General features: G+C 39.4%; 5 non-coding genes across 5 annotated transcripts; 3 read left to right on the forward strand and 2 right to left on the reverse strand.

Moving 5' to 3' along the window:
- Nucleotides 1-329: 329 nt before the first annotated feature.
- Nucleotides 330-402, reverse strand: TRNAF-GAA. Its single transcript has one exon. It is a non-coding gene; the product is annotated as a tRNA-Phe (tRNA).
- A 1627-nt stretch (nt 403-2029) lies between these two features.
- TRNAK-UUU lies at nt 2030-2102 on the forward strand. Its single transcript has one exon. It is a non-coding gene; the product is annotated as a tRNA-Lys (tRNA).
- A 1195-nt stretch (nt 2103-3297) lies between these two features.
- Nucleotides 3298-3370, forward strand: TRNAM-CAU. Its single transcript has one exon. It is a non-coding gene; the product is annotated as a tRNA-Met (tRNA).
- Nucleotides 3371-8594: 5224 nt separating this feature from the next.
- TRNAA-CGC lies at nt 8595-8666 on the forward strand. Its single transcript has one exon. It is a non-coding gene; the product is annotated as a tRNA-Ala (tRNA).
- A 3327-nt stretch (nt 8667-11993) lies between these two features.
- TRNAS-GCU lies at nt 11994-12075 on the reverse strand. Its single transcript has one exon. It is a non-coding gene; the product is annotated as a tRNA-Ser (tRNA).
- Between the last annotated feature and the right edge of the window lie 15738 nt (nt 12076-27813).

Genomic DNA, 27813 nt, shown 5'->3' on the forward strand with positions numbered 1-27813 from the left:
TTCCCCTCTCCTTTCCCCCAACCCTTCAGCTTCTGCCAGTTCCATATTTCCTTAAGATTCAGGTTTTCCATCTTCCTCAAGGACACTAGCAAGGTAGATCTCTCGCATATAAACGCTATGAGATCTCAAGATAGAATATGAAGCAGCTTTCCGAAAGTACTTCGGCCCCCTCACCGCTTTTCTTTCTTATCTTTCCATACTGCACATGACTAATAGCTAGCAAATAGAAGGAGCAAGATTTTGACCTACTTGCGTGATGGTAAAGAGCGAAATGTGCAAATACACTAGCAGCGAGTTGCAAAGCTGCCAACGACCTAAATTCTAAAACCTGCTGAAACCCGGGATCGAACCAGGGACCTTTAGATCTTCAGTCTAACGCTCTCCCAACTGAGCTATTTCAGCGTGGTAAGTGCTCTTATTTTGTTTTGTTTTGTTTTTTTAAAGTTTTCATTCCTAAAACGATTTCTCTGTTTCTGGTTCCTAAAAGGGCCAAATTTGCTCGTCCCAAATTTAAGGGAAGGTTTTAGGAATAGGAAGGAAAACGACACAGAACCTGATTGTTTAACGCTATCATACCAAGGACTGTGGGCGCCTCACTGGTCTTTCTTCCCTAAATGGGGATGAAGTAGCAATGTTTTGGTCTACCACTGAGGCCCAGGAGACTGTTTAAGGAAAACGTGTGATTTCTTTGAAAAATTGTCTATTTAATTACCATCAAGAAGACCAAGGGATCTGTAAACTCATCACTTTGTTGTGGCCACAGACAAAAGGAGCAGTGGAACCTTATTGTAGTGGATCTGGGACTCAACGACACTAGGCAACTCCTGGAGTTGCTTCAGACTGAATCAACGAACAATTATAGGATTCAAACAAACCCAGGCGATGCATATATGATTTCCCTACATCTGGTACACAAAGCTAGCGATCTCCCTTGGTTGAGTATATACCCTGTGATAGCTACGGGTATATTAATTATAGTTAGATCTCAAGAACCTCTGTCCCTTAAGAAATTATGCCTAACTTCTACATAACTTCTATCAGTAATCCGAGACCGTGAAATCAGGGTCCAAATGTGGTGATTCTACCGTCCCTACTGCAGCAAACTGTTTGCTATAATGATTTTTACAAATATTTTCTATTTAAATTTTTTAAATCAAATTTTACTTTCTTCAATTAACAAAGATTTAGTTTCTTTCCCTCCTTCTCTCCCCAGACTCACTCCAAAAGCAAAACAAAACCCTTTTAACAAATATTCATAGTCAAGGAAACAAATCTTTGCATTGTCTACATCCAAAAATGTGTCATATTCTGCATATTTAGTCCCCCACCTTTCTACCAGGAAATATTCCATCCTCAGGACACTAGTATCATGGCAGGTGATTGTACTGATTAGACTAGAGTTACTCAGTCTTTCAAAGCTGTTATTTTTACAGTGTCGTTATACTATAAATTGTTCTCCCAGATCTGGTACTTTCACTCAAACAGATCTTCCCAGGTTTCTCTGAAATCATCCTTTTGGCCATTTCTTACACTGCAATAGTATTCCATTATATAGCTATACCATAATTTCTTCGGTCATCACCCAATTGATAGGCACCACCTTAGCTTCCAGATCTTTGCAACCACAAATAGAGCTGCTAAAAATATTTTTTGGACACATGAATCTTTTGCCCTTTCAGGTATGAGCCTAGTACAGGTATTGCTGGGCCAAATTTGAGTAACTATCTGGGTCATATTTCCAAGTGGTTTTCCAGAATAGCTGTCTCTACCAATGCATAGCTTTATTAACAGTGCACTACTAATACACCTGCCTTCACACAACTCTTTCAACATCTGATATTTTCTTTTGCTTCTGATCCTCCTTCCATTTTTATCCTTTAAAGTCCTAAAAAAAAAAAAAGGATCGTCGTTGAAGATATCAATTTGTACATTTTACTGTTACCTCAAGTTTAGCTGACCTGTATAAGCTAGAATTTAATTTACTCTTCTCACCCATTATCTATGGGGGCAAAAATGGTGTGTCCCAGGAGCCTGGGTAGCTCAGTCGGTAGAGCATCAGACTTTTAATCTGAGGGTCCAGGGTTCAAGTCCCTGTCTAGGCGCTGCTGTTTTGACTAGAATTTATGGGCACCCACTGTTTTTTTACTCCTATTACTCTTCTTGCCATTTTTTCTTATACAGTAGGTGTCCTTTTTAAAATCAGTGTAGGGTCTCTTCTATGTGAAGGCTGTGCAGTTTTCTGAGTTGGATGTGCAGATTTGAACTATGATAATCAAAGAACTATCAGAATGGTAAAAGTTACCTAGAGACTTACTTCTCTCTTCCTCTAGATTAGAATCAGCTATTTAAGGGAGGAAGTCTTCTGTTTCCTCAAGCCAGCCAGCGTTTTCCTGTATCTATATAAAGCTCAGGCCAGCGTTTTTCATTCTTTATGTTATGGACAATCCTCCTCCCCTCCATTTCCCTCTCCCAACATTTTTGGAAAATAATCTTTGCAAATAATTTTCTTAGCATTTTAAATAAAGTGAGGCATTAAAAGGATGTGTATATACAAAAATAGAGCAACTCTGTTTTGAGGTGGCATCAAATGGGGAATGGCTGAACAAGGAATATTCTTGAGCTGTAAGAAATGAGCATTTTGTTTTTACTTAACCATGACTGCCCAATAATTCTCCTAGAGTACATTCCCTTACAATAACACACATTAAATGATATCATTCATACCGCTTTATGGCTATATGAATGGCATAGTATGTAACACTTCATAACTCTGGATGAAACATGTCATTTCCACTGATAAAATCATATCTGTTTCTGATGTTGATAATCCCAAGGATTTTGGTGCCAAGAACTTCATTTTCTGGGTCTTCGGCAGCTGCATTTCCATCTTTCCAGCCTGATGGCTCTGAGGTCACTGCACTGGAAGCATTGCTGTTTTCAAGCTTCATGAGTTCAGCGACAGAGCAGTCTCCATCAGGGTATTTGGGGAAATGGTGGTTGAGCTAGTGCCCGGGGAATATACTAATAACTAAAAATTGCTGCATTATGTCTCATTATTTTTTGTATTTAAGGCAAGTTTGCTCATTAAAAATAATTATAATTATGTTTTAGTTTTTTAGTTTGATAAAAAAAAGTCCTTTATGATTTATTTAGGTCTCAGTAAGTATCTCTCAGAACAAATAGAAAATGACAATTTCTCAGTGTATACCTCTTTGCGGATACAGAAGTTACAAAATTGTTTAAAATTTTACATGGCTTCTTCCTTCTTTAATTTGAAGTAAGAAATGCCTTCCAGTTGCCTTCTTAGCGCAGTAGGCAGCGCGTCAGTCTCATAATCTGAAGGTCCTGAGTTCGAGCCTCAGAGAGGGCAAGATGCTTTTCTGTCCTAGAAATCAACCGTAATATCTACATCTCTGTGTCTAGAAAGGTAGAACCAGAAATTTACACATCAATGAAAGAAATCTCGAATGCTGATATTTATCTTTTTTCTTTTTCGAAGTGGGGGATCGGGGTAGGGAGGGGAATCAGTCACCGTCAGAAAGAAATGTTGGCAAAACCCTCGACTCTCGGAAGAGTAAAGGAGTGTGCACACACTTGAAAATATCAAATACTGTCAAGTTAAGAAGTATTTATTGAGCGCTTACCATGTGTCAGGTACTGTGCTGAACTCTGGGGAAAGGCAAAAGCCAGTCCCTGCTCTCAAGGAACGTAACTATGCACAAGCTTAATACTAAAATATTGTTTTCCAAACAAATAAGCCCAGATGCAAAGCTACGTAAGATACAATAGCTTGGAAGCAAACTATTTTAGAATATGACTTTTAGTCTTTTGGACCTTAACCGAGCCACAGAGAGATTTACTGTAGGAAGAGAGGTGAGATTTCCATTTTGAAAAAATTGAAAGTCAGTCAGGAATACCAATGCTTTTGTCAGCTCTTGGCATTTTTCCAAGCACATGGTAGGAGACTCATAAATGCTTGTGGACTTAACCTGACTGACTGATTTAATTTCCCAAGATAAAGAGGAGACCCCTTCTTCCTTTCTCCTTCCTAGCATTTGGATAAATTAGTTGAGCGGAGCCCTTGTCTCAGTCTTCCAGTGGTAGCAATAGATGACAGAATTTCTTTTATTGGGGGGTATTTAAACTGTCTGTCTGATGCTGGAGAAGTAACTTAACATCTTTAGTACCTTAGGAAACTCTTAAGAGTTTAAGTTTAGTCTCCTGGGAGTTCAATATGTTAATGAAATCACAAGTCCAGTTTCTAATTCTTTCGAGGTGCTACCCTCCTGGGAAAAAAGTCCATTGGTTCTTTCCTCAATTTAACCATGTAAAATATAAATGTCTTATGGCGGGAGGGAAGGAAGGAGAGAGGGAGTAGGAGAGGGAGAGAGATATATAATCCTTCATAGTTGTATCACCAGGTGAACTTCCCATCTCTGCCTACCCCCATCTTTTCCTCTACTTGTAAAAATTGCTATTTATGATTCAGATTACTCACGGTAAGGATAAAATAAACGTTATTGAAGTAAATTAGGAAGTCCCTTCTTTCAAGCCTTCTATACCTTTACCAGATAGGACGTCCATAGATGTACAATGAAGATACTGCATGTTATGGTCATTACTGTCCTTTCTAGTTCTGATAGCCCTTTTCCGTCTATGTCTGTTAGGGATATTAGGAGAGGACAGGGGGCAGAGGACCTGGAGCACCAAGTACAGGATTAAATTTAAAAAAAAAATCCAATGTGTTGTTGAATTGGGGAAATGATTACATCAATCAAAGTTGACCATTAATTAAGACAATTACGGAGTTTGATCCCTCTCCTCCTCTTGCCCCCACCTTTCCTACTACTATAGAAGGCAACACTATCCTCCCAGTCACATAGGCTCTCAATCTAGGGGTCATCCTGGATTCCTCCGCATCCAAGCTGTGCCAAGGCCTGTCAATTTTACCTTTGCAACATCTCTCCAATACACCCCTTCTCTCCTCTGAGACTGTCACCATTAGTGCAAACTCTCATCACCTCAGGCCTTGATTACAGAAATAGTCTGTTGGTGGGTCTGCCTGTCACCAGTCACTTCCCACTTCAATCCATCTTCCATTCAGCCACTAAAGTAATTTTCCTAAAACACAGGTCCAGTCATGTCATACATGACTATTCAATAAACTCCAGTGGCTTCCTATTGCCTCCAGCAGCAAATACAAAGTGCTCTATTTGGAGTTCAAAGCCCTCTCCTATTTTTCCAGTTTTCTTACACCTTATTCCCCAAACACATACTCCTCAATCCAGTGACGCTAGCCTCCTAGCTGTTCCACAAACATGACACTCCATCTCTCAACCGGAACTGAGAGATGTCTGGAACTCATACCCTCCTCTATTCTGACTACTGACCTCCTTGGCTTCCTTTAAGTCCCAACTAAAATCCCACAGTCTGTTTTTTTTTTAGTTGTTTTCAGTTGTGTCTGAATCTTTGTGACCCCTTTCGGGATCTTCTTGGCAAAGATACTGGAATCATTTGCCATTTCTTTCTCTAGCTCATTTTACAGATGAGGAAATTGAGGCAAACAAGGTTAGGGACTTGCTCAGAGTCACGCAGCTAGGAAGGGTCTGAGGTCAGATTTCAATTCAGGAAGATGAGTCTTCTGACTCCAAGCTTGGCACTCTATCCATTTGGCCCTAACTCCTCTTAACTGCAGTACCTTTCCTCTTTTAATTACTTTCTATTTGTGCCGTATACAGTTTGCTTTGTATATGTTTGCTCGTGTTGTTTCCGCCATTAGATTGTCAGCTCCTTAAGGGCAGGGACTGTCTTTTGCCTCTTCTTGAATCCCTAGAGTTTAACAGAGTGCCTGGCACACAGCAGGCACTTAATAAATGTCTATTGATTGATTGATTGATCTAAAAATGCCTTTCTCTCTCATCCATTATCATCATCTCATTCACAATAAGCAGGAGTCTTATTCATTCTTTAATTCTTCTTTTGTGAACAGATGGATTAAAATTACTCTGATTGCCTTTCTTAGGAGGAGATGTATTATTCTTTCTTCCCTCATATCATTAATTTTCACCAGGCTGAACTCTGGACTTCATCATGTCACAGAATCTCTCCATTCTGAGAGATCACTTCAGCCCCGGAAATTTATACCTCAAAAGTACATTCACAATATATGGATTAATTAAAATGACATTTTAAAGGTGTTATCACAGTACCTAGTACACAGTAGGTGTTTAATAAATGTTTTTTCCCTTCCTTTCCCCCCATGCCTCTAGCTCCCACCCTCTGATTGTATGACTCCTACCAGAACATCTGTGAAAGGTGGACGCTCAGGCCAGCCATCTCATCATTTTTCAGCACGACTTCTCCATCATGCTTCTGGGCAGGGTATCCCTCACCCCTTTTAGACCTCCTTTTCTATGCTATCTCCCTCTCTCAGAATGTAATCTCAGTGAGAATACAGACTGTCTTTCTTGTTGCTCTGTTTGCATTCCCAGACCTTAACACAGTGCTTTTTTGCACATATTACATGGTTAATAAATGTTTGTTAACAATTGACTGACATCCTTTGAAGTCACATGGTGCTTTGTATTATGTGCCATTTATTACATTCTTCCTAAATTCTAGCTATTTGGATATTTGTCTTATGTCCCTGGTAGATCATAACTCTCTTGAGTGCAAGAACAATTACCTCTTCTTCTTTTTATTCTGCCATAATGCCTAGCATGGTTCCTTGCACATAGTAGGTGCTCAGTAAATACTGTATTGATTCAAACATAGACCGCTTTTTTGACTAAATCTAGCTAAGTCTATAACCTATAACAGATGCTGTTTTTCCAGCGTGTAGTTATGTGCTTATTTGTTTTCAAAGACTGTCAAGAGACATTCTGATATGGTGGAAAGCATGGTATTTGTGGTCAGAGGACCTACGGTCTCTCTCAATCCTATTCAGCTATTTACTGTCTTTGGGACCTTAAGCATTTTTCTCTTTGGTAAAATAAGGGTGTTGGAGCCAATTATCTTAAAGGTCCTCTCTAGCCATGAATCTATAATCTCATTTTAGAGATTTGTCTATTGATAGATTAATGGGTGTTTAGATGTATTCATGTCTTCATTACTGTTGAGGGCAAAGTTAATAATTCACCTCTCGGCTCAAGAGGAACTTAATTTGTCTTTGACTTAGTTATTTGGGGGTGGGGGTTGTGAGGGGACAACCTGTCTTCTAGGTGATTTAAATTAGTTCATATTAATTAGGGAAAGGATGTGGTCAAAAACAATTTTGGGTCACTTGGATTTACTGTAGTTTTGTTGATTTTCAAATTGACTTCTCAATGTTTTGTAGCTATAAAAAAAACTGTAGATCCCTGCTTTAATGAAGAAAATAAGGTATGTTGCCTGCCATATTGGTGTGGACTTAAGAAGCACTGTGCCCTTTTACATGCCCTTTCCTTTCTATTTCATTCACTTAGAAAATGTTAGAGTTGAAAGTTACTTCGAACACTATTACAATGCTTACCTGAACAAGAATCCCTTCTGAAACGATTTTGTAATTGCTCTTTAAAAAAAAAAAACAAAAAAAAAACTGTCAATTTGGAAATTGTTCTTTTTTTACACTAAACATTAGCTAGTTTTAGTCTCTGGTACTTACCCTGTGATTAAACTTTCTGATCCTCGGTTTCCTTATCTGTAAAGTGGAGAGAATACTATCTGTTCTATCTATCTAAAAGGCTTTTTTTTTAAAGAAAGAAAAAAGAATGTGATTTGTAAACCTTGAAGCACTATGTAAATGTGTTATTACCACTGCTCTTCTTAGAAATGAAATGTGATTAACACTCCTTTGCTTCTCAATGGTGTTTAATGGAGATGAACTGGAGAAATAACTAAGGAGTTCAGGGCGCTCAATTTATAATTCTTTGAGCTGAGATTATTGTAAATATGAAGCAAGATATGTGTTATATGGAATACGTTTTTCAGCACACATTGGCCTTTAGGAGAATGATTCTAGTCAAGAATCCTCAAGAAAGGAAGTTTTGCGGCTTCTTAAAAACTTATTTGGCAATTATGTATATTATAAAATAGCATAGTGTATTACACCGGTTTCCTTACTCAAGAAAATCTGCATCACGTTTTCAAAATTTAATCATATCAAGGACAATGAAGAATGCAATTTAATGGATTCTTTAGACCGTTTGCTTTGGACAGAGATTTACATGATTCTAGTTCCAGTGCTGGCAGAAGATAGTGGATCCGTGGCTGACACGAGAATTCCTCACAATGAGAGATGAACAGAAATGAAATGGTTTGCATGACCAATTATTGCAGATTTCCCCCTTACTGAAGGTCTTCAAACAAAGACTAGATGCCCAAGCGTTGATGTTGTAGAGAGAATTTTTGTTCTGGTATGTGTTCGCTAAGATGGACCTTGAAATCCTTTTCAGCATTGAGACTTCGAATTTATAAAAATGGGAACAGCCTCAGACGGGAATTTTTTTTTTTTGGTAATGATCAAAAAGATTAAACTACATCCGGCCTCCCAACTCCTCCCCCCACCACCCCTTTCATTTCCTCTTTTTGACTTGAACTTCAGACTTTCATATGGAGGGGATGTAGCTCAGTGGTAGAGCGCATGCTTCGCATGTATGAGGCCCCGGGTTCGATCCCCGGCATCTCCAAAATTCCTTTTCACTCCTTTACACTAAAGGTAAGGTGTTCTGCCTTACAGACTGACCTGCTTTGAATAAGATTCCAGAAAGTTGTGACCTTGTGCCAAAAACGTCCATGAGTTTCATCCTAGCGTTGGCAAAATGAGAGAAAATGATACCTGAGAGAATCTACCTAGACCAGAGAGTGCATTGAGGAGGAAAAGTACAGGATACTTTATAAATAATAACGATCCTGCTACTTCTTATTTTTCAATTCTATTAAAAAAACATTACTGAAGTCCCTTTTTTGTTATACGGCATTTTGCCAGGGCACTGGGGTGGAAGACCCAGCCTTCAAAGATCAGCGTCTTATGAGCGGACACGCATACAATTTAATTTCAAAGAGAGAGCATTAACCACTAGGAAGAGTGGGAAAGGTCTTGATATAAGTTGACACCTGCTCTGTCTTAAAGGAATTTTGCTGGGCAAAAGTGAAGAGGGAGTGCATTCCAGTTTTAGAGTATTGCAAAATTTTCTGTATCCAGACTCTGGCGCCAGCACAAAAGGAGAATTGGAAAGCGATCTGACTAATTCCAGGATGCAAACTCCATGACGATTTTATTTGACTCTTGTTTATCAGTCACAATGCACATAGTTGGCATTTAGGAAATGATCGTTGAATCAATGAATAAATAAATGGTCGAGGGTGAGTGAGATACTGAGATTGGGGGAAAAAAGTTACACGAGTAAAGGATCCACTCCACACATTATTGAGTCAAAGTTAGAAACCCTAGTGGATGAACATCTTTCATAACTAAGGATAAGTTCTCTGGTGCTTACGCTCCGACCATTACAACAGAGCAAAGGACTGAATATAAATTCTTATTATTTTCGCTAAGACAGATGACAGGCTTGCTAGCTTCCTTGCTCATTTTTTCCTTTCTAGCACTAACTGATAATACCCTTGGTTGAAAATTCACTGGACTCTAAGTTCCTCAGGGGCGGAAATCTTGTCTTATACACTTGGATAGCCCTAGTTGTAGCCTTTCCCCATATTCAGCATTGGGTAAATATTTCTTAAATAGATGGAGAGGGAAAGAGAATTTTTACTTGCATTGTAAATTTTTACTAGCTTACAAAAGATTTCCTAATTCTGAATTGGGATTCATTGTTCTCTTAAACTCTTTAATTGCCCCTTTCTGATTCCAGTTTCCTTCTCAGACTCCTAATTGAGGTCTCTTAAGTGTAGATTGTGTCCATATTTAAGTAAGTTGCTGACATAGTAATATAAATGTTTGTAGAAGAGATAAGTGTAATGGGAAAGGTTTAAAGCTTCTGTACATCACTTTAATTACTGGGCTATCATTGCCTCATGAAATGACTACTGCAAGTCAAGTCATGAAGCATTTATTAAGCACCTAATATGTGCCAGTCATTGTGGAGTCAACGGGGATAGTAGGACCAAAGGAACTCAGTCTAATGGGGGTGACAACATGCAAACCACTATGCAGAAAACCCAGCATATACAGAGAATAAATTGGAGATAATCAACACAGCAAGGTCACTAGCATTAACAGGAATCAGGAAAGGCTTCTTGCAGAAGGTACAATTTTAGTTGGTACTTGAAGGAAGACAGGACACAAGCATGAAAAGTAAGAGAAATCTAGATATTGGGAAAAGCTGGTGAATATACCCAGAGTAGAGAGATGGAGTGTCTTGTAGGAGACACTGCAAGGAGGCCAGTGTCATTGGAGTTAAGCAAGGTGCTAGATGACTGGAGGGGGCCATCTCCAATCATCCTGATTTATATCTTGCCACTAGAACCAGATGGCTCACAAGGAGAGAGTGAGGCTGGTGACTTTGCATAGCCCTCCCTCATTTAAATCCAATTCACTTGCAAGTCATAGCATTGTCTTCCTGATATCTTGGTCCTCTTCAAGAAGAAAGGACAAGCAAGAAATGAATGAATGAGATGACTGGAAAGGTAGAAGTAGGCCAGTTTATGAAGGACTTAGAATACCAGAAGACTTTATATAAATATAAACAGAGGATCCTGTTAATAATACCAAACTCTTCAATATAATAAGGAGCTACTGGAGTTTGTGGAAAAGGTTGACAGTCAGACCTGAATTTTAGGAAGATCACTTTGACAGCTGATTGGAGGATGGACTGGAATGGGGAGAGACTTGGGTCAGGGAGACCAACAGGGCTACTGTAATAGATGAGGCATGAGGTGATGAAGGCCTGTGTCAGGGTAGCAGTAGTAGTGTCAGAAAGTATAATATTGGAAATAAATTACATAAATAAAATTGACTTGGCAACAGATTAGATGGGTGTGTGTGAAAGTTAGTGAGGAGTCACAGGGGGCATATTGCTTATGAGCCTGGGTAACCTGGAGGATTGTGGTGTTCTGCACAGTAATAGGAAAAATAAAAGAGGAAGAGGGTGGGGTGGGAGATGAGTTTAGTTTAGGATGTCTGATTGCAATTAACTTTCCCTACCAACATACTTACAACCTTTCTGTACTTCAGTAGATGCCTTAATGTTTCTTAGATTCCATTTCTAGGATTTTGTGAATCCTGAGAAATGTGGAAGGAGGGCCAGAGACATAGAGGGAGGTGGAGTTAGAGACTGGGGATTGGGGAAATGGGTGGAATGAGGAAGAGTTAGAGAGGAGAGGGAAGCCCGTTCCCACTGGGCAAAATAGCAAGACCAAAGCGTTTTAGGAAATTCTGGCTGATCTGGTCAGAGAAAAGGAAGGTCAAGTTGGGAAGAACAGATAGACTGCCTTCCATTGGGGCAGCAACAGTGTCTTCATATTGACTTTTGTACCTGCGCTCAGTATATAGCAAGCACTTAGTAAATAAATGACTGTTGTTGAGAATTAGGTAAGATTGTTGAAGTCTGAAGGTAATGAGGCATTGTTGGCAGTTCTTATTGTGGGGGCTGACATATTGTGTTAAATTGGGAAATAGGAGAGCATAATTTCCCAGGTAAAGACTTCCTCTGATAAACGCATGGGATAGGGTTACTTGTGAACGGAGTTCTGTTGTCCGTGACAACCCCAAGGTGAACCAGGTGGCCAAGGCCTTAAGTCAGGAAGACTTAGGCAAGTCACTTAACCCTGTTTGCCTCAGTTTCCTCCTCTGTCAGATGAGCTGGTGAAGGAAATGGCAAATGACTGCAGTATCTTCATCCAGAAAACCCCCAAAAGGGTCACCAAGCGTCGGATGCGATTGCGACGAGTGAACAACCACGCCAACTCAGCGGCCCTCTAAGACAAGCGAGAGCTGCGACATTTACACACCTTGAAGGTATTTAATCTCCCTAGCAAAACCACGCAATGTTTACAAAACTCGACAAGGATGGGATTCGAACCCACGCGTGCAGAGCACAATGGATTAGCAGTCCATCGCCTTAACCACTCGGCCACCTCGTCCACGAAAAAGCAGTCTTCATGTTTTTCTTTCAGGAGTTATTGAGGTGATTTTTTTTTTTAGGTTTGTTTGTATCTAAGAATTTTTATGTATCTGTGTATAAACACACACACACACACACCCTCTCACACACACATATTTATATTTGATTTAAGATAATGTTCTTGTTTATTTCAAAGAATTGGCAAAGGATTTTGGAAACAAAAATTATTGTTCTCCAACCTTACATACATTTGCAAAGCCTTTTGTGAGGCTCTCTGTCTCCCTCACATCTGGTGCTTTTCCCCTCACTCTGGATAAAAACTTGTTTTTCCTACCTTCTGCCCAAGGAAAAAAAAAATCAGGTCATCAAGTCAACAAGCATATTAAGCACCAACTGTATGCCAGGCATTTTGCTTAGGCACTGGGGATAGAAAGGTAAAAACTGTACCTATTATCAAGGTGTTTATAATCTAATGGGAGAGAAATCGTGCAAATAACTATGCACACAACAAGACACGTGCAGGATAAATTGGAGATAATCTCAGAGGGAAGGCAGGAGCAGTTGATCGTTAAGAAAAAGGAAATCTGCATCACTATGAGTCTCCAAAATTTCTGGGTGTATGGAGATTCATTAACAAAGAAGATAAATTATTGGATCTGGAAAGGTAAAGCAGGAACACAGAAGACTGGTAGCTGTGGTGTAGGAGTGGGGCTAGTGGATAATGTGTTAGATGTGGCGGAGTAAGACGTTATTTTCCAAACTTTTTTTTTTTTCCTTCAGGGACTTGTGTAATAGGAAGATTCTCACTCACCACTCCGACTAGTGATCAGAGTATCTGATACGGCCATGGAAGGTCTGCAGTGCCTAAGTAGGCTGCCTGTCCTGGGCTGTGCTTACAAATGAGAGACTATAAAAGGGTTTAACGTGTGTTGGATCTGGTACAAGTGATGTAGGGGAGGAAGGAGAAAAGTAGGTTATGGAGGAGGGAGTGGCTCAGAACATCCCAAGTCAATTGATTGCCTACCCCACCCCCACCGTCCAAGCTGATAAAATTAGAGATGGTAGAGCAGCAGGTAGGTAACTGAGACAAAGAGCTGAAAATGTCTTAAACACAATCCAAAGAAAATCCGCTTTTTGTTATTGTTTTATGAGGTGTGAAGCAGCTCTTCAGTTCAGTTTGACTGAATTAGAGAGGCTACCTATTGACTGGCATAAGGACTGGCAACCTCTGGTGGCCTTTTAGAAGCAAAATATAGACTCTAGGTCAGCTGAATTGCCCAAATGAGCAATCATGCATTCTGAATCATATGTAAATTGGTCAATCAATTAGTGCTCCCAAACCTTTTAGACCTGAGAGTGAAGTGAAATTTTAATGGTAAGTGACTTCAGAAGCAGAGTATTTTTTTCCCCTTGTAGTGGAGAAAAATGCAGACTCAAATTGTATTGTTGCTAAAGATTTATCATTTGACCATCATATAAATGCTAGTACTTGCTTCAATGCCCTGATGGCTGGCATAAGCCAGGAACTCTAAATGACTGAAAGAACCTAACAGGGAAGAACTTAAATGGGTCGCTGCATCATTTATATTCAATGTACTCTCATCTATTTGAGATCTGGCTGATTATGCCACATCCCTGGCCCGCCCCACCCCCATCCTTCTAAAATATTAGTTTTGTGTTTGGTTTTGATTTCATTTTTTAGTGATGCTACACACTTTTGGTACACTTGTCCATTTAGCATTTGCTGGTAACTGTTGAGAATTTGCCCTTCTAATCTATAATGAGGCAGGGCACATGCATAGGGACAGGGTCAGGGGGTAGATGCTCATCTATCAGAGGAAAATAAGAAAGATGTGCCAAACAGGTAGAAGGAGAATTACAAGAGAACAGTGTTATAGAAATCAAGTAAATGGAATGTATAAAAGAAGAGATGATTAGTTTCAAATGATACAAGCCTATCAAGAGAACTAAGAAAAGGCCACTAGATTTGGCACATCAGAAATCAATGAGAGCAGTTATCAGTTGATTGATGTGAACAGAACTAGGTGGTAAAAGGTTGGGAAGTGAATGGCAAATGAGGAAATGGAGATATGGTCAAAGTGTAGACTGTTTCTAGGAGGTTGCCTTTGAAAAGGAGCTAAGCTATTGGATGACAACTGGAGTAAAAGGAAGGGATGGTTGAAGCTGAATGTTTGTGAACAATATGTAGGGAGCCACAAAATAAGGGGAGAGACGTTAAGAGATCAAGCTGCCAGAAGGGAGAGAGGAGGGGTTGGATCAAGGACAAAATTAGTAGGTTTGACTTGGCAACGAAATGGGTTTTTTTTTTAAGACAAAAGTAAAAGAGGAGAGTGGTAGATGATGAGGAGGACTTAAAGGAGAAGATAGAGCTCAAAGTAGATGGATTTACATTTTTCAGGAGAAAGACTAAAAAATGAAAAGGTCCTGCACTCAGGGCTTATGTTGTATTATAGGGGCATACTTTGTACACAGAGAAGCAAATATAGAGTAATTCTGAAATCCATTGAACGCTAACAACTGGGAGAAATGAAGAACAAATTACAACAGAGCTGAAACTTGAAGCTGAGGCAGAAATGAGCAAGGATGTTGTTCTAGGCATGGGGTGGCATGAAGAAGGGCAAAAAAAAGGGAGGGGAACGTAGCATGGCAAGTTAGGAAACATCTAGCAGGCCTATTTGTCAGGAACATATAATTTGTGATGGAGTGTAATGAAGCGTCAGCTGAGGAATTTGTGTTGTATCCAAAAAGGAGTTACCTCTACTCCATTCTTGCCCTGGGATTATGTTTTCCAGGCTCTATATCTCTAGTTCCTTCAACTAATCCTCTTGTAGTATGATTTTCAGAATAATCACCAAATGTCTTCTCTCTTTTGCATTGGTTCAATCTTTTCAACATCTTTTAAAAAATAGTATTTTATTTTCCCCCAATTATATGTAAAGACAATTTTTACATTCATTTTTACAAGATGTTGAGTTCCAAATTTTTCTCCCTCCTTCCCCTCACCTCTTCCTAAAATGGTAAGCAATTTGATATAGGTTATATATGTAAAACATATTTTCATACTAGTCGTGGTTGTGAATGAAGAAATACGACAAAAGGGGAAAAATATGAAAAAATAAAGTGAAAAAAGCATGCTTTGATCTGCATTCAGAGTCCTTCAGTTCTTTATCTGGATGTAAAGACCATTTTCCATTATGAGTCCTCTGTAATTGTCTTGGATCATTGTGTTGCTGAGGAAAGCTAAATCATTCCTAGTTGATCATCACACAATATTGCTGTTACTGGGTAAAATGTTTTCCTGGTTCTGCTCATTTCACTTTGGATCCATTTGTACAAGTCTTTCCAGGTTTTCCTGAAATCTGCCTGCTCATCATTTCTTATTGCACAATAGTTTTCCATTACATTCATATACCACAACTCGTTTAGTCATTTCCCAACTGATGGGCATCCTCTCAGTTTTCAATATTTTGCCACCATGAAAAGAGCTGATATAAATATTTTTCTACACGTAGGTCCTTTTCCTTTTTTATGATCTCTTTGGGCTACAACCTATTGGTATTACTGGATCAGAGAGTATGCACAATTTGGTTGCCCTTTGGGCATAGTTCCAAATTGTTCTCCAGAATGGTTGGATCAGTTCACAACTCCACCACCAGTGCATTAGTGTCCCAATTTTCCCACACGCACTCCAATATCAATCATTTTCCCTTTTTGTCCTATTAGTCAATCTGATAGGTGTGAGGTGGTACCTCAGAGTTATTTTAATTCGCATTTCTCTAATCAAATGATTTAGAGCACTTCTTCATATGACTATAGATAGCTTTGATTTCTTCACCTGAAAACTGCCTTTTCATATCCTTTGACCATTTATCAATTGGGAAATGGCTTGTATTCTTATAAATTTGACTGAGTTCCCTATATATTTGAGAAATGAGGCCTTTATCAGAGACACTTGCTATAAAGATTATTTCCCAGCTTTCTGCTTTCCTTCTAATCTTGGTTGCATTCGTTTTGTTTGTGCAAAAGCTAAAAAATTTAATATAATCAAAATTTTTTATATTTAATGATAAAAAAGAGCAGATGAAAGCATGTAGGCAATTGTGCTGCGATTTAGACAAATGAAGTTTATTAAAGTAAAAGGTCAATGTATCTAGCGGGCATAAGTATAGGACAGGCAAGGTGTTTGGGGGGAATAGAAGTGGGGGAAGGCTGAGAGATTTTTTTCCTCTATGAAAGCCATAAGGGACAGTGGAAGGCTAGTCTAGAATGTCTCTAATCTTCAGCAAGAATCATACCCCTAGGCCTACACCAACATGTGTCCAAGTTATTCTGATCTTTTCAGGAAGAACAGTCTGTTGGTGAAATTATAGTGTTTATGACACTAACTATAGGCTCTCAGTAATGGATGAGAGAGGAATATATTGAGAGAGGGAGAAAGCGAGAGATAGAATGGGGCAAATTATCTCACATAAAAGTGGCAAGAAAAAGCAGTTCATTGGAAGGGAAGAGGGGACAGGTGAGGGGGAATGAGTGAATCTTGCTTTCATCGGATTTGACTTGAGGAAGGAATAACATACACACTCTATTGGGTGTCTTACCCCACAGGAAAGTAGGGGGAAGGGGATAAAAAAGGGGGGAATGACAGAAAGGAGGGCAGATAGGGGGAAGAGGTAATCAAAAGCAAACACTTTTGAAAAGAAACAGGGTCAAGGGAGAAAACTGAATAAAGGCAGACAGGATAGGAAGAAAGGAAATACAGTTAGCCTTTCACAACATGAGTATTGTGGAAGTGTTTTACATAATAATACATGTGTGGCCTATGTTCAATTGCTTGCCTTCTTAGGGAGAATGGGTGGGGAGGGAAGAGGGGAGAGAATTTGGAACTCACAGTTTTATAAGCAGATGCTCAAAAAAAAAGTTGTTTTGGCATGCAACTGGGAAATAAGATATACAGGCAATGGGGCATAGAAATCTATCTTTCCCCACAAGAAAGTAAGGGAAAAGGGGATGGGGTGGGGGAGTGGGGTGACAGAAGGGAGGGCTGACTGGGGAATGGGGCAATCAGAATATATGCCATCTTGGAGTGGGAGGGGAGGGTAGAAATGGGGAGAAAATTTGTAACTCAAAATCTTGTGGAGATCAATGCTGAAAACTAAAAAAATATTAGATAATAAAATATGTAATTTAAAACTCAAAAAAAAAAAAGAAAAAGAAAAGAAAAACGAGGGGAGGGGTACATACCAATGACCAATTATAAGGGACTCAATAAAGATAAACTGTTTACTTTTTATGTATATAAAATATAAAACCTATGTCTAAGATGTTATTAGTAATTAGGTAACTTATAAGAAAGACCCAAGTATGATATGACTTCAAAAAGTAAAACCATTCAACCAAGAACAGCTAAAAGAGTAATTATCTTATACAAATGAGGTATGAGAGAAAGAAGCGATACAGAGGAATTAGACGGGGTAGGGAGGCTGTTAGTTCTGGAAAGCTACTTTCATTGGGAATGTGTACTCTAGAAGAGTATAGGAATCTTCTAAATTTAGAAAGAAATAAAATTCTAAGGGGATAGGGAGGGGGGAGAGGGTAAAGGATGGATCTTGGAAGGATGAGGAAATAGGATGAAAGGGGGTTATAGAAGGGTGTTTTGATTTACAGGAAGGGGAGCATAAGGGAGGGATATTTGGAGGGGAGTAGGTTAAGTAATAGGAGGTTAAGGTATCGGATAGAAGTAGAGGGGTAAGGAGAGATAGGAAAAAGGAGATATGCATAAACATAAAAATAAAGATTAGGAGTAGAATCTCTTAGGGAAATTATGTTTATATATGTATGTGTGTATATATCAATATCTATATATAAATACACCCACGCTTAATTGTGGGGGCAGGGGAGGAAGGGGGAGAAAAGAACAAAGTAAAAAGTGTACAGCAGAGAACAAAAGAAAACTTACAAGGAAGCAAAGATGGACAGTTTTCAACAAAATGTATAGTATTTAATATATAGCCTTTCTTGAAATGAAAAGTTATTGCTATATTTTCTGAATCCTCTGTGTTCTGCTGTGCACATTTTTTTCTTTTCTTATTTTATATTTAAATTTAACATTTAAGTTTGTAATGTTTCTTTTCTTATTGTGTAAGTTTTAGTATTTGTCTAAAAAAAGATTAAAAAAAAAGAAAAATGGGGAAGTTGGATTAGATGGCATTTGGTGTCCTTTTTATGATCAGCGCTCTAAATGGGAGCTCTGAAATTTTTTGTGGATCATTCATCCCTTTCTGACAGTCTGGTGACGCTTACAGACTACTTATAATATTTTAAAATTCAAATTCTACAGAATTACAAAAGAAAGCAATTATACTGGAATATAGTTAACAAAAATATTTTTTTGAAAGTTCATGGCCTCTCAGGTTAAGGATCCCTGCTTAAAAAAAGTGGATGGGTATCCAGCAGACATCTTAAACTCAACATGTCCAAAACTGAACTCATCATCTTTCCTCCCAAACCCTTCCCTTTCCAAACTTCCAATTACTGTTGAGGGCACCACCATCCTTCAGTCCCCCAGGCTCACAACCTATTTGTTTGCATGTTGTCTCCCTCATTAAATGGTAAGCTCTTTGAGGACAGGGACTGTCTTTTGCTGGTTTTTTTTTTAATTTCCTCAACACTTAACACAGAGCGTGGCACATAGTAGGCACTTAATACGTGCTTATGGACTAACCAGGATGACTACATGTATGATCAATCATCTCCTGCCTGGAAAAATATACTAAACTTCCTGTAGGAGTGGTGAGAGGGATAGGGACAGGAGGGGAGAAGAAGAAGAAGAAGGAAGGGGAAGGGAAGAAGGAGGGGGAAAGAGGGAGAGAGGGAGAGGGAGAGAGAGAGAGAGACACTTTCATGATAAATAGGTGTGAAGCTTCTTCTTTGTAATCCCCAGCAGGGCCCTTTTTCTTGAGGCATATTTGTACTACTCTCTTTCATGGTCTTAGTTGTGCTTAGCCAACTAGGATACTAGATATTCCCAACTCACCATTTTATTTCACGTCTTTGGCTCTTTGCACAGACTGCCCCCATAGCTACAATGCACTTCTCTCCTCACTGATGCCTCTTTGAATCTCTGACTTTCTTCAAGATTCAGTTGATACTAGCTCACATGTCCCTTTTGTTGTTAGTGTTCTCTTTCTTTAAATTGTTAATTTTTTTCTCACTGTATCATAAAATCAGACTTAAAGCTCAAAGGGATTTCAAAAGCCATCAAGTACAATCCTTTCATTTTACAAATGAGAAAATTAATGTCTAGGATAGGAATGGGGAACCTGCAGCCTTGAGACCACATGTGGCCTTCTAGGTCTTTGGGTGTGACCTTTAGACTGAGTCTAAGTTTTACAGAACAAATCTTTTTTATTAGGGGGATTTTTTTGTGAATCAGTTTGAAATCAGTGAAAGTTTAGAGTCAAAGGGCTGAACTCGAGGGCCTAGAGGGCCACATGTGGCCTTGAGGCCACAGGTTCCCCACCCCTGGTCTAGGATGTTAAAAGTAGTAACAAAGTATCAGAGGTGCTATTTACTTATTTTTGTACATATTGTAACTGCTTAGTTGAACAGAAGCTCCACCACCAGGTTCTACCAGCACATAACGAGTATTTCATAAATGTTTATAGACTTGAGCAAAAAGAGAGTATATGTAGGGACTGGTAACAAAAGAGTTTGAATCAAGGATGTCTTCTCCAGGGAGTGAACATCTGAGCTTAACTTTGAAGGAAAAGAAAGCTGAAAGGCAGAGATAGGCAGAAATTACATTTCAGGAAAGGTATTGAGCTGTTGCACGGAGCAGATAGACTGCTCATCAGTGAATCTAGTTTTTAAAAGTCTTATGTGTGTTATTGCCTGAGGTGATGTTCAGCACCATTCTCTACCATCAAGATTTCTCTACTAAACCCCCAGTCTGTAAGTTCCCTTCATCCCCCTAGCTAAGGGGGATCCCTACCTCCAGAAATGATGGTAGAACTCTTTGCAAGGCTCCCTTGTCCTGCTTGATCCCCATTTTGTATAAAATTATACAGCTATAACACATCAAATTTTTTTCTAAATTGGATTCAACAACACATAGTCTGCTCAGACTTCTGCTTTTCCTGATTATCTGTTCAGGTAGTATAACAACCAGCACCATATGAGTGAGCTCTTAAGGGCAGAGACTAGTTTAAAAATGAATTTATCCTCATGGCTCAGCACGCATTACCTTGCCTTTAACAAACACTTGTTATATCAATGTCTTTTCCTTCTGCCGTAGTTTCCTACAGGTATTTTCTTTTCCGTACATTCTCAAAGCAGAAAAGTGATCAAACCCTTTTGATGCTACAAGTGAGCTTGTACAACAGAGGATGAGACTTCACGGTACTTCTGCCTAGTTTGCAGTTTTGAACTAAGGACTTTTTGCGGATCAGACAAGCATCATAACCACTACACTCCTGAAACTCTCGAGGCTGCTTTGTTTCTTAGGTGAACAATCTGGAGGAAGACAGCCTCAGTTCTTCCAGTAGAGGGAGGAATTCATTCTGCTTTGAGTGAGCATGCTCTCTGGTGCTGGGTCCTATCTTTTTGCTGAAATATAACACCCTTCCCACTCTCAATCCTTCCGAACTTGGAATGGAGTATCTATCAAGCCTTTGAAGTCCAGCCTGTCCTTCTGTACCCTTTTCTCTTTCCACAGAGATTAGCTCTGGCAGTTAATCTGGAAGTCGAGAATACTTGCTCCTGAATTACAAGCAGAAATCTTCCCAGAACCTCAGCCTCAGCCTTAGGGACTGCTGCTTCTCTTCACACTTATTAGGTAAGCCACAGTTTAAATCCCATTCTGAGGCTCTGCCTGGCTGTTCTCTCTGCTTCCTCCATTTTCCCCTGGTGATCCTGTTGGCCCTGATGTCCAGAGACATTACTTCACTTGCTAAAGGTCACACATGCAACAAGTGGCAAAGCCTCTACATCCACTGCTCTTTCCATTGCACCACAATTGAGGGTTGGATTTGGGGGATGGGGTGCATATTCAGAATTCACCATTGGGCAAAAAAAATAAAACCATCAATAAAAAATTTTCAAAGACATAAATGTAGATGGCTGTAATTCATAGCATCATCTCATAATAAAATTATACAGGTGAAAAACAAAGAGCTTTCAAACTATCCTGGAAAACTGGAAAACAGAGGAATGATACAAAACCAAAATAAAAAAAAACACCCCCCCCAAACCAAACCATCCTTAAAATGACCATACCCTTTGAACCAGAGGTTTCACTGCAAGGATACCCTAATGAGGTTAAAGTAACTTTCCATGTATATCAATCAAAGTATTTATAGCTTATTTTGTGATAGCAAAGAACTGGAAAAAAAAGGTATCCATTAATGAAAGGCAGCAGCTAAACAGACTGTGGTATATGAATAAAATGGAATGTTGTAGCCCTGTAAGAAACAAAGAACATGAATATGGCAGAGAAGCATGGGAAGACTTATATGAATTGATGCAAAATGTAGTGAGCAAAAAAGGAAAACAAAAGAAATAAAGATTAACAATATAAAAAGAACAATAAAACCAAATGCAGGGTAACTATAATGACCAAGCAAGAATTGGAAAAATGTACCTACCATCCTTATTGGAGAGGTGCTAGACTACAGGTATGGAATATTGTATACTGTCACAAAGTAGGTATGTTAGTCACATTGGCTGAATTACTCCAGTTTTTCTTCTAATTATCTGTTAAAAACTGATGAGTCTGAATAAAGGAGGGAGGAAGGAGGTACAAGTAGAAAGATGCAAAAGATGTAAAGAATGTAAATGATGTAAAAAGTCACCAACAAAATTTATACACACATATATGAATCCACGAGAGAAACATAAATGTCTATAATGGGATGATGTCTGATCAGGATCAGTTAAGGATCAGATCAATTTTTATGCAGGAGGTGCCATTTAAATGGGGCTTTAAGTATATCACCATACCTGACTGCTAACAGTTTGTTCCTCCATGTCATGAAGTCTCAGACTGACACACCGATTCACTGCTCTTCATTTTGAAAATTATACTCCCTGGTTTCCCTTTATATCCATTTTCTTACTTGTGAAATTTTCCTGAATATTCAAATAGTTATTCCTCAATGATCTGGCCTCACTCTACACCATCAACACTGGCAATTATTAAGCACCAATAGGTGCTTACACTGTGTGAGGTGAAAGGGGAGATACAAAGCTTAAATAAAACAGTCCTGGCCATTGTGGAGCTTGGAAGGACCTCCCCAGTTGACCACTCTTCTCCAACCAGACCAATCTCAATATTCAGGGAACTTTCCATGTTCCTTGCCATCTCTGCTAGCGCAGAGGACACAAACATCTTTCTTCCCTTTATCCAAGTCTTCAATAGCTGCCTGAAAGCTCTTACTTTTGCCTATTGTCCAATTCCCTTTCATTCTCCCCCTTTTCACTTTCTCCTAGCTCCCTAGAACATTGTACATTTGCACTTCTCAGCAATGAGAGGATGTTGGAACATCCTTTCAAAGGGATCTTGGAAATTATCTAGTCCACAGCTCCGTTGTTCAGGTGAGTGATCGTCTTGAGACCCTGAGATGTGAAGTACCAGTTTTCCAAATACACAGCTAAGTCTTCTTTCTCTTTGAAGTCCTCTCAGGACATAGCCCAATGCTCTTAGTCTGGTAGAGTCACTATCGTCCTTATTAAAAGAATACTAAATGAATTTCTGAGCATTTAAAGTTCAAACTAAACATTTTGGTGGAATTGGAGTTTTCAAAAGCTAAGTCTGCCAAGTGGAAGGTCTGTCGGGTATGGCAAAGTGGGGAAGCATTGGTGTAGGGATCCGGTTAGAGGGTGTTTGTTGTGGTGGTGGTACTGGTTGTTGCTATCGTTGTTTCCACTGAGCAAAGTATCAACCTTGCTCATTTTGGAAAGGCTTATCACCAGGCTGGTTTCAGAGTAAAGAATCTTTCAGCCACAGTTAATGCCCTAGAGCATCTACTAAATGACAGAAGGATTGTAGTTTGCTTCTGTAAATGGGTACACATGTATACAAAGCCTTAATGCCTTGAACAAATCGAGTAAACCTTCTTTGAGCTAGGTAGTCATGAGGGAATGTTTCGGTTCATGAACTGGAAAACCATTGGGGGTTCCTGATACTCCTGAATCCTACCCATTAAGCTAACACTTTATCAGTGGAAACAAAGGGGTGAATTTCAGACATCAATGATTTAAGTGGCATTTCAAGCAACAGGAGCAACACTCCCAGAAACTACCTCCTGCTGTTTCTTTACCTTTCTTTGACTGTGTGCAGCTAGAGTGTCTTTACTCTGGTACAATATGGTAGACTCACAGAATGGCTTCCTACTTGATGTAGTGGTTCCTATTAGCAGATGGGAAGCCATGCAATAAGAAAGAGAGAGGAAAGGCTCTCATGAGGTTAGATATTCTCTTTTTGCTTTTATTTCTTATTGCTTACCATATTGCTTTGGCTTAGAAATCTGGTGAAAGTTGTATAATGGGGATTGAGAGTTCCCAAGGAGAATTCATTTCTTCAACCTCTTCTCTAATCTGTACCAGTGTGTGCAGCAGATCCAAAATGCATTTAGGACTTTTATTCCAGATTCACCTTATTCCTCTTCAATCCTTTAAGGTTAGTATGCCATGACTGAGGCAGGGCTGAGTCAAGATGGTGGAGTAAAAGCAGGGACTTCTTGAGCTCTCCCCCAAACCCCTCCAAATATCTGTAAAAAATGACCCTAAACAAATTCTAGAGCAGCAGAGCCCACAAAATGACAGAGTGAAACAAATTTCCAGGCCAGGACAACCTGGAAGGTTGACAAGAAAGCTGTGTTGCAGCAGTCTGAGAGAAGAGAACAGTCCAGCATGGGCCATGCCAGCATAGATGGACTAGAGCAGGCCTCAGGGCACTGAATCACTGGCAGCTGTGGTGGTTTCCAGACTTCTCAACCCACAATGCCATAGACAACTTAGAAGGTCAGTAGGATATGTCTGGCACCTGTAACTATACAGCATAAACAGAAACATCATCACTTTAAAATAATGATATTGAATGTCCTGGCATCCCAGGGAACCATACTATGGTATTCAGAGAAACAAATATGTATTAACTATGGCACTATACAAAGTATCATTTAATGGAAGATATTTAAGTGATATGTCTAGTTATATAGGACATAGGAAAGGGAAATCTCATAGTTCACAAGAAATAATCATAAACAGCAAAGAAAACTAACTATAACAATAACAAGCCTACAAAAACAGAGTAACTATAGGCATTCGTGTATAAGCAAATAAGCAATGAGGAAAGCAATAACAGACATTGTTAAAATATGTACACATGTAAACATAACAGTAAAAGTACATACGTAAGTACATACGTAAACATAACAGTAAAATGAAATAGAAGGTACTCAAACATGCAAGGCACATTTCACATGAACAATCTCTAACACTATGGCCTGGTTACATAACAATTTCTTCAGATTCACCTGTAACACAAGGTGGTCTAGTGATTGACTAGATGGATCTAGTTCTTCTGTCACATGTTGACCTCTCTGGCCCCATATCTGAGTTAGTAGATGGTATGTGATAACCACCTTTTTACATGGCAGCCAAGCCAGCCTACATGACGGAGAGACAGGATATGCTAGACAAGTCAAACCACCACCACCACCACCACCTCCTCTCAACCTCTGATGGATAGCTCAGGACCCTGAACCCAAGGGCCTTAAGAATAGCAGTGCCTTTCAAACCACTGGTCCTATTTCTAGCCTGGCTTCTATAGCCTCTATTGAGAAGAAAAATCACTGGACAAGGGGCCCACTTTCCTTGCCACCCCCACCACCAACTCTTGACCAACTGCCATGGATAGATATGCAAGTCCTAAAGGCCTAGGGCAGGTACACTCTTACCCCAACCCCCACTGCTGGTCCTGCTACCAGCCCTGCCCTTGCAGTGATCATCCTGGGAAGAAAATACCATGGAGATAGATCCTGCAAACTGCTACTATGAGTGATACTACCACAGCTTCTGAATAGAAAAGAAAGTTCTTGTCACCAAAGGCCTCAGCACTGCCAAATGTTTCAACATCAGAAAGTGATATGATTTTATCAATGGAAATTGTTATTGATGATGCATTACCATCTCTGATGTTGCTGTACTGTAAGGACCATGGTACTTTCCCATTTGACATGCAGATGGAAATATATCATTCCATGTTTGCTGCAGTCTGAACAGAGTGCTACTGTACCTCTCTGGAGTAGGATCTGAAGTCTATGGTCTATTTTGCCTATGAAGGCAACAGGTTTTTCTCCCTTTATGCTGAATAGTAGATTGAATAAAGTTTAGCCATGCTTTTTATAATGTTTTACAACCATAATACTTAATGTCTAACTCTTCCAAACAAGCCTGCCAGGTGAATTACTGATTGCCTGGTCATAAGGTTATATACAACATCAGAAGCTGTCCCCCTGAGACTGTCAATCTCATTAATATTGGTAATTGGTAGCACTCTGCTATTTTCATGTCTCTGGTAGCTGGCCTAAGCCAAGTCTCATATTGCTGTTCTCCTGGAAGACATGGTTCCTGTTTACAGAAATAGCAAATGTTGACCTATATTATCTAATACAAAAGTATAGCCGCTGTCTTACACATATATCAAGTTTCATTTATGAGCTTAATTGTAACATTTAGCTTCTTTGCAGGCAAACCTTCTTTGCTTAGCATTGGTCTCAGATTTTTTAGCTCTTCTTCCTCAGAGTGTGGACTGTAACATAGCTCCGGGTATTACTTATTACTGCCAATTGCTCCAGAAAGAATCTATGTTCAAAGGACTCAGGTAATACCAAGAACACTTCGAGAGTTTTCTCATTTACTTTTATGTTTGTAGCCTTAAGTGCACAATATTCTAACCTCTTCGAAAATGTCTTTATCCTTATATTCTGAATCTATGTCTAATATTAGACAACTACTATGATTTTCTACACCAAACACACAACAGTACAATTCAACTATTTTAAGTCCCATCTTTTAAAAGTCCGCTTCATGTGTGACAATACTCATATATTCATTCAAGCAATATTAAACCCTATTACAGCAAGCAAAACCCTATACAATTTAATATTCTATGCAAGAAATATCAAAAGGCATGAACTCAAATTCATGAAAAATTATCAATTTTTCTGAGTACTAACATGTATCATATAATCATACATACAATAGGCCTTCAGAACTTGCTTATAAACACATAGCACATCAACCACATTTAGCACAGACATACTGAACAAAAATATTTTCATTTCAGCTGTAGGTAAAGTATAGGTGATCAAGTTAATCTGAAAAGACTTACAGAAACATCTAACTAATAAAACTGAAAATGACAGAAGTTTTCCTGGAATATTCCCTCGGAAAACAATTTTAATATATAACCAGGAGACGAAACAAGATTACTTGTGCCTAAAAAAAGAAAGAAAAGAAAAATCAGGAAAAAGATTGCTCATTGTTAGTACAAAAAAGGAAACAAAAGTGATTTGGAGGGGGGGAGTGAATCTTCTGAGGCCAAATAAGCAAAGCGCAACCTATAAAACCAAGAAGTAAGCAACAAACCGATGATTAACAAATCATTCTCTTGGGAGAAAACAGTTAAAATTATTCTAATGTATCATCACCAGAGCAATCCTATCTCCCAGGAAAAAAAAGAAGAGCTTGATGCAGCGACCAGTTCAAATTCGAAGTTACCACTAAAATTCCAAGGCTAAAAAAATAAAATCGGAAAAAGAGAAAAGTGGAAAAAACTGATTGCCATGGACTAGCCTCCCTCCCTCATCCCTTTAGCATTGTTTAGGGAGCTGGAAGGCTTCCCACATGTAATACTTATTACCCATGTGTAATATGAAATGAGAGGGGATAAGAAAGGGGCAGCTCTTGCCATCTCTGGCCATAGGAGTTACCACAGCTAGCACTTGGGCCCTGACCACAGGAGCAAAGAACAGCTTCTCCCTGCTTGCACACCTGGGAGAAGGATGAGGCAAGTCATATCATTAAGCATTTATTAATCGCCTAATATGTGCCAGACACTGTGCTAACTGAAGGGGATATAAAGAAATTAAAAACAAACAAAACAGCCCCAACACTACAGAAAATCAAAGTCTAATGGGTAAGACAACATAAACAATTAAGTATCAAAAAATGACATTAACAGGATAAATTCGAGGTAATCTTAAAGAGAAGGCACTAGGACTAAGGAGAACTGGGAAAGGCTAGCAGGTGGGACTTGAGCTGGGGCTCTGAGGAAGGATGAGGGAAAGATTTCCAAGGAATGAGGAACAGTCATTGAAAATGCTCAGAGCGGGAAGATAAGGCAATGTCACTGTATCACAAGGTCGGGGTGGTGTGCGTGTGGGGGAGGTATGGGAAAGTTTAAGCTGCATTAACATTGTCTCCATCACTTTCTTACATCTAGAGTCACAATCAAGACCACAATAAACCAGGCCCTGATCGGCAGCATCTGCCGGTTTCTGGGGTGTAGACGCTTACAAAGATTCTCTAACAATCTGTTCGAGCTGGCTCAGGGACAGCCGGCTTCCTCCAGGCCCCAGAGAGGGGAGGCTGTGAAGAGGGGTAGGGGGAGGGGGGGAGGGGGGGAGGGTCTCGAGCCGTCTCTGATCAGCGCCGTCTCACCGACCCAGGTTCT

The sequence above is a fragment of the Trichosurus vulpecula genome, chromosome 1 (genome assembly GCF_011100635.1).
Source record: "Trichosurus vulpecula isolate mTriVul1 chromosome 1, mTriVul1.pri, whole genome shotgun sequence".
Taxonomy (NCBI): Eukaryota; Metazoa; Chordata; class Mammalia; order Diprotodontia; family Phalangeridae; genus Trichosurus; species Trichosurus vulpecula.